The following is a 7,367-nucleotide window of genomic DNA, read 5'->3' on the forward strand; positions in this document are numbered from 1 at the left end:
TTAATCTCTGACACTTCTATTATAGAGAAAGGGCAAATAGTGATATTAAAATATTTCTTCTAATTAATTCCCTTTCAATGTGCATGAATTCATGCACTGGGCCACTAGTCTAAAATAAAAAAAGACCTGGAATAGCCACAGCAATCGTGAAAAAGAAGAACAAAGTGGGAGGGATCACAATACTAGATATCAAGCTATATTACAAAGCTACTGTTCTCAAAACTGCCTGATCCTGGCACAAGAACAGACATATAGACAAATGCATAAGAACAGAGAACCCAGAAATCAACCCAAGCCATTATGCTCAATTAGTATTTGACAAAGGAGGCATGGGGGGTAGAGGGGCGGGGGGGGAGGGCACAGTGTGAGGATCTCAGCTCAGAGAGTGGGTTCTGGGCCCAGAACAAGAGTTGAGGGGTCAGAGGGTGAATCTCAGCTCAGAGAGTGGGTTCTGGGCCCAGAACAAGAGTTGAGGGGTCAGAGGGTGTAGAGCAGTGGTTCTCAACCTTCCTGATGCCGCGACCCTTTAATACAGCTCCTCATGTTGTTGTGGTGACCCCCAACCATAAAATTATTTTCATTGCTACTTCATAACTGTAATTTTGCTACTGTTATGAATCGTAATGTAAATATCTGATATGCAGGATGTATTTAGGCGACCCCTGTGAAAGGGGCTGCGACCCACAGGTTGAGAACCGCTGGTGTAGAGTCTCCTCGCCGTGAGCCAGCCCATGGAACAGAGTGGCTTTCTTCACACCCGTATGCCCTGCGGCCTTGTGAGGCAGAGGGTCCCCAGTCCTTTCTCTGTGGCTTTGTAATATGGATTAGCCCTCGTTCGGCCACAGAGCCTGTGGTTCAGGGACTGGGCAGCGCCCCAAGTTACTAGAGACTCGTGAGGCAGGGGAAGGAGCCGGGGCTCTGGGTTCCACCCTGACTCTGGCTGACTTGCTGGTGACCACAGGGAAACCCTTCCTCTTGCTGGGCCTCGGTCTTCGCACCTATAATGCAGGATTAATAAACTCCTAAGGCTCTTTTGGTACCAAGATTCTGAGCTTCTCCTGGTCCCATGTCAAGTCCTTTGGCTTTATTTTAGGTCAGTGGTTCCCAAACTTTTTGTATGGGGACCCATTAAAACTATTAAAAATGATTAAAAAAAAAACCCGTGCAAGAACGTTTTTAGTATATGTGGGTTAATTAAAATGGACAAAATTTAAACCTTTATGTATTCACTTATTAAAAATAACAGTAATAAACAAGAAACATAAGTAATATTTTTGAAATAAGAGAGAACTCTATTTTCCCAACCAAAAAAACTTCAGGTGGGATTGCTTTAGGATTTTGCAAATCTCCTTAGTGTCTGACTTAACAGAAGACAGCTGGATTTTCATGTCTTCTGCATCTGATGTGTTGTGACATCACACACCCTCGAGCCTCTGGGAAACTCCACTGTTACTTATGAGAGAGTGAGAGTGAAGAAATCCATCGTGGTGTTACAATGAAGATAGTTTTGCCCTCACAGACCCCTTAAAAGGCTCTTGGGGACCCCCACAGGGGATCCTGGATTAGACCTTGAGAATCTCCGCTTCAGGCTGCTTGCAAACTCTGGTAGGAACAGAAGCTAAATGGTTTTAGTTTTTTAAACGGTATCATCATTGTGTCCTATTCTTAGCTCCTGAAGGCAGTGAGAGCCATGACAGGTCTTTGAGCTGGGGCGGGGGTGGGGTGGGGAGTAAGGAAACACACTGGCTTGTCTTCTAGCAGATTGGGGTATGCGGTGCTTCTTCATTTCTCCCCCTCCCCCTCCCCCTCCTCCCCCTCCTCCCACTCCTTCTTCTTTCCCTCTTCCTCCCCCCTCCTCTTCTTCTGTTAAACAATGGCATTTTTTTTTGTTTCTTTGTTTGTTTTTATTGATTTTAGAGAGAGGAAGGGAGAAAGAGAAACACTGATTTTCTGTTCCGTTTATGCATTCATTGGTTGATTCTTGTATGTGCCCTCACCGGGGATGGAACCCACAACCTTAGTGTACTGGGATGATGCTCTAACCAACTGAGCTGCCCTGGCTAGGGCTGCAGTGCTTCTTAATCCTCTCCCAAGCTGGCGCTTACGCAAGAAAGGCACAGCTACTGCGGTTCCTTTCAGTCCCAGTGAGTCATCTGTAGGGTTTGAGGTTTGATCTCCCTCCAGTGGGCTTCCTTCGGGGGCCAGCAGCAGCACCTAGTGCTCCCTCAGAGCCTGGGGAGTGGGCGTTTGGGACCCAACCATGTCTCCCCTTCTTCTCAGCTTAGCTCTGCATTAGTCTGCAGACCCTGAGACCCCACTCTGGGCTTCATTTTGGTGGTGGTTTGTGGAGGGGGGGGGGGAGAAGCAGATCAGCAAATGATACTGATTAGGAATGAAACAAAATAAAATGAAATAAAGAAGTGGGTTTGGTATTTATCTCGACTCCTGGCATTTGAGGAAAAGCAGGTCTGAAAGGCAGTTGGGAAAGGAGAGATTTTTGTTCTGATTCCATAGGGGCTTTTTTTTTTTCTGGAATGCCGGTGGCTGGTCACTCGTGTGTGTGTGTGTGTGTGTTGTGTGTGTGTGTGTGTGTGTGTGTGTGTAATTTCACTTTGAAATGTCCAGTTTTCATTTTCATTGGTACAAGTTTATCATTTGCATTAGTCCTTCCTGGGTCTAATGGGCTACACTGAAGGTGAGGGAGAAAAAGAGAATGTCTTAAGGTAATTTGAGAAGCATTGAGAGAGGGAGAAGAAAAGGTGCTAGAGTAGATGTGTATGAGAAGGGGGTTGCTTGTAGTGAAATGAACTGAGCTAGGAGAGGAAACAGAGAGAAAGGCGTGGCTAGAGAAGCGAGACTAGCTTAGAGAGACTACAGAAGAGGATGAGAAGTGACAAAGGGGTCAGACAATTCCCAGCACCAGCCACCAGGTGGCACCATTGACCCAAGACAGCTTAGTTGCCATTCAGGGTTAGGGACAAGAGGGGTAACAGGGCAGTGTACTGGCCACTTGTGGAATGCTTCTAACTCGGTAGGGGTGCGGGCCTGAGAGGCTGACCATGTGCCAGAGTCACATCTCCGCCAGCATTTAGTCAAGGTAGGGGGAGGCGGGACCATCAACAATGGCGATCAATCTGGTCCTTCCTCACCTCTGTGGTGCAGATGTCCTGGGAGTCAAGCCCTTGGTTCTGTGCTAAGCCTTGACTTGCTGTGTGACCTTGGGCAAGTCACGCCTCTCGGTCTTGTTTTCCTCATGTTAAAGTGTGGAGGCTTGAACAGATGCCTTTAAGGGTCTCTGGGCTCTGATGTTTGTGGTGTGCTGACAGAGCCCTGGGGTTGCAGCTCATTTCGGGGTCTTCCTCTCTCAGCTGTGTGACCTTGGGCAGCTCACTTCCCCATCTGTTGGGATTATAGCAACATCTCCCTTACAGACTTTTGTATAAAATAGCAGGTTGGGAAATGCTTTGAAGTCTTTTCTGGTGCTGTGGGAGAGGGAGGGGTTGCTATTTATCATTTTTCCTTAGCCAGAAGCCGGCATTCTGCCATCCTCATAGCTCAGAAAGTTTGTGTCTCTGCCTGTGGCCACACACACACAAAAAGGCTTTGTGGCAGGTGCTTGCTTAAGAGCACTGCGTCTCTGCCCTAAATATCTTTGGTACCAAGATTCTGAGCTTCATTTTCTCCATCCCCAGTACCACTGCCTCAGCCAAGCACTGTCTCCTCTCATTTGGACTATTGCTATTGCCTCCCAGTGGGTCCCCACCTCCAATGCCCCTGACTTCTCCAAACAGTTCGCCTTCCACATAGCAGCCCCAGTGGCACTTCTGGAAAAAACAGTTCTAAACAGTGACTTGCTTCACAGGTTTTGAGCATTCAGATCTGCCCGTTGTTCTCAGAAGCCAGCCAAACTTTTCCCCAAGGCTGCAAGGCCTTCCTTGGTGAGACCCCTGCCCATCCCACAAGCCACATCCCTTCACACCCTCCTCTTTTCATGCTCACTGCAGTCCCACCAGACCTCTTCCCATGCCTTGAGTATCACTTGTTCTTTCCTTCTTGTAGCCTAAGGGTTACTTGCACAGGTTGTAGGGCCAGGCACCTGGGTTTCTGGTGCTGACTCCACCAATGTCTGCTCATGTGGCTTTGGGCAAGTTATTTCATCTCCTCAAGCCTCAGTTTCCCTCTATGTAAAACCAGGGTACCTGTTGTGCCTATGGTTGGTTTGTTGTGTGGACGGAATGAGGTAATGCATGTAAAGTGACCAGGATGACCCCGGATGCGTGCTCAGTAAAGGGTGCCTTTTATTCTGATGCTGTTCCCACTGCTGGAAAAATTGCCCTCCCATCCCACCATTTTTACCAGCTGACAGGCCCAAAGTGCAGGATCCAGCTGAAGCGTCACTTCCTAGGACCGAGCTGAAGGCATCCTTGATGCTCTTCTGTTAGCTCCCCTGGCCCGGTCTGCAGCAACACAGAACCTACCTGTGGACAAAAGTATCACATTTGTTACTTGTCTCTCTTCCTCGTGAGGCTGTGAGCCCCGTAGGGGCCAGAACAGTGTCTGTAGCGGTCACCATTGTCACCTGGTGCCCAGCACAGGGCCTGGCTCATGGTAGCAAATATGTACAGAAGAGGACTCTGAATGTCACAGAAGCCTTGAGGCCATCTGGTGGGTGCAGATTTCTGAGTCAAACCCAGAGCCTTGCACATCAAATGTCCTCCTCTGCCCCGCGGCGTGGCTCAGTGGCTGAGCATCGACCTATGGATCAGGAGGTCACGGTTCAATCCCCAGTCAGGGCAGATGCCTGGGTATGGGCTCGATCCCCAGTGCGGGGCGTGCAGAAGGCAGCCAATCAGTGATTCTCATCATTGATGTTTCTATCTCTGGCTTCCTCTCCCTTCCTCTCTGAAAGCAATTTCTATATTTTTAAAGAAGTTCTCCTCCTCCTGCCTGACCTCAGAGTCTATTCTCTGGCCGCGTCTGGCCTTGTTAAAAGGATCTCATGACAACCATTCTAGAGGGAGACGGAGCCCTCCCCTGGTCTAAACACACACACACACACACACACACACACACACACACACACTGATATGCATGCTGGGGCCTGCGGCCTTTGTTCTGCCTGCCTTGCCTGAGTATATGTTCCAGGTGTATATAGACCATGGCTCCAAACAGAAACTATAATGGCTAGAACTAAATGAGTGTTTCCTATATACATTTTTAATTATTACCCTTTTAATACTCACCACCACTGTATCTGGTGAATATTCTTATTCCTTCGGTCTGAGGGCCAACGCTGTAACCACTGAGCAAACCTGCCAAGGCCCTAAAATATTTTGATTAGGACTGGCACATGGCCAGTTGTAAAAATATCAGCTACTGTTATTGCTACCAGGAGAGCAAAGCTTTTACCCTGCGTCCGGATTCCTCAAGGTGGCCTTGTTAAGAACTTTCTAATTTCTCTTTCTCTGTTTTTTAATGATAATTTTATTTATACTGCTAGGTCTAGTGAGAGGATTATTCAGGCTATGGTTAGAACAAAAAAGACGTACCCACCAGAACTGAGACTAGCAGGATTTTAGGTCCATGTTTCCGAAGCTAATGATTTAGTTATAGATGAGGGCAGCTTGCAGAGGCAGGACGAGCTGGACATGCAGCGGCGAGGCCTGGGTTCCTGGTTCCAGTCCAGCCACTATCTGGCTGTGTGATCAGTCAGGTCCCTGGCCTCTGGGTCCTTGATGTGGATGCAATGAGCCCAGACAACCCTTCCAGCTCCCGATCCTCCCTCCTCCCTGCTCCCTGCTGTTCCCCCTCCCTCCTCCATCTTCTCTCTCTTCATTTCCTTTCTGCCTGAGACACAAATGCCATCCAGCACTTTTGAATGGTACTTTTGTTCCGCTAACATCTCTTTTCTGAAAAGAAGGATCAGTCAGGTTTGTGTCTTTTAAATGCTAGCACATTTTATCAGCTAAGAACCTGCATACCTCTCTCTCATAGCCTTAAGGAGACAGACAGAAGCAGAAAAAGGGGAAGGTTTATGGGAGACAGCGGAGGAAAAGCAACAAAATCTCTTTGGGGGCCCGATGTATGGATGGTCCCTCCAGAAATGCCTTCTTTTCCGGAGTCCCCTCCTCCCCTCTTCCCCTGACCCTAAGCATTTTTCAGCCTGACTCCAGTTATGACTTGTGTCCCTTAGTTTTCCATAGAATGGGGAGGGGGCAAGAGCAGAGCCTATGACTGAGTCATACTTGTCTCAAGGCCTTGGACGTAGGACTTAGAGCACTGGACTTGGAGTCCCAGGACCCTGGGTTTGAGGGATGGCTTTGCACTCCCACGCTGGCGTCCTTGGGCAATGCATTCTGGGCCTTGATTTCTTATTGGCAAGGAAAGCCTTCCTCAAAGTCTCGTACAAAATCAGTGAGGAGCAATGCCTGGGACAGTGCTTTGGAAACTGTAAAGCTCTATGGAGGTGTCCTTATAGCTCGTTTCACGTGCCTGCTCTGTGACCTTGGGATCTTAACTTCGCCAAGGGTCAGTTCTCCCATCTGTAAAATGGGGCCCATAATCCTTAGATCATACAATCACTGTGAGACTTTCATAATGAGTGTAAAACAGTTCCTGGCAGTGGCAGGTGCCTGGGTCTAGGTTAGTTGCGTTTTCCCTTTCCCTTTCTTATTTCTTCACACTCCCTCCCCTCTGTGAGTACAGGGCACAATAATTAAGCCACAGGCTTCTGAAGTCTAGTTACCCAGCCTGAAATCCAATGGGCCACTTCTGAGGCAGCTTCCCTCACCTGGGCTTCCATCCATTCCCTTGCCTGTAAAAGAAGGACAGCAATATCTGGTGAAGGGGGTTGTCTGGCCGGTCAGGCCATGCCCATAGATGACTGGAGGCAGCGCCAGGGCCCGGTGAATGGTAGTGATTCCGCCAGATCTTGTCCCTCCACACACCCAGACACAGGACCCCAGCCGCCACCCCCTTCAGGGCCCGTGAAGAAAGCCAGACCTGAGCAGCGAGGAGAGGGATCTGCTCAAGGTCGCACCAGGGCTCATATGCCAAGGTCTTGAAGGAATCTCCAGGGATTCCACCGTCCTGCCTTGCGGACGAAGCCCCTCCAAGGGGCCCGACCCTTCTCTTCGGCTCTGCTCTGCCGGGCGCCCCCTTGGCCCGGAAGTGGGGGCGGGCAAGCGCCTGCCAGGAGGACAACAGGATTTTCCTGCGCGATATGGGAGGAGAAATAAATGCGACCGCGTCGGAACGTGGCGCAAAAAGAAGGGAGCGCGCGGCGCCCTCGGGAAGGAGGCGGCCCTCCCGTCCGCCCAGCATTTGCAATTTAATTGACATTTGGCGGCAGGAAGCCAATCAGTATA

Source organism: Myotis davidii, unplaced genomic scaffold (assembly GCF_000327345.1).
Source record: "Myotis davidii unplaced genomic scaffold, ASM32734v1 scaffold534, whole genome shotgun sequence".
Classification (NCBI taxonomy): Eukaryota; Metazoa; Chordata; class Mammalia; order Chiroptera; family Vespertilionidae; genus Myotis; species Myotis davidii.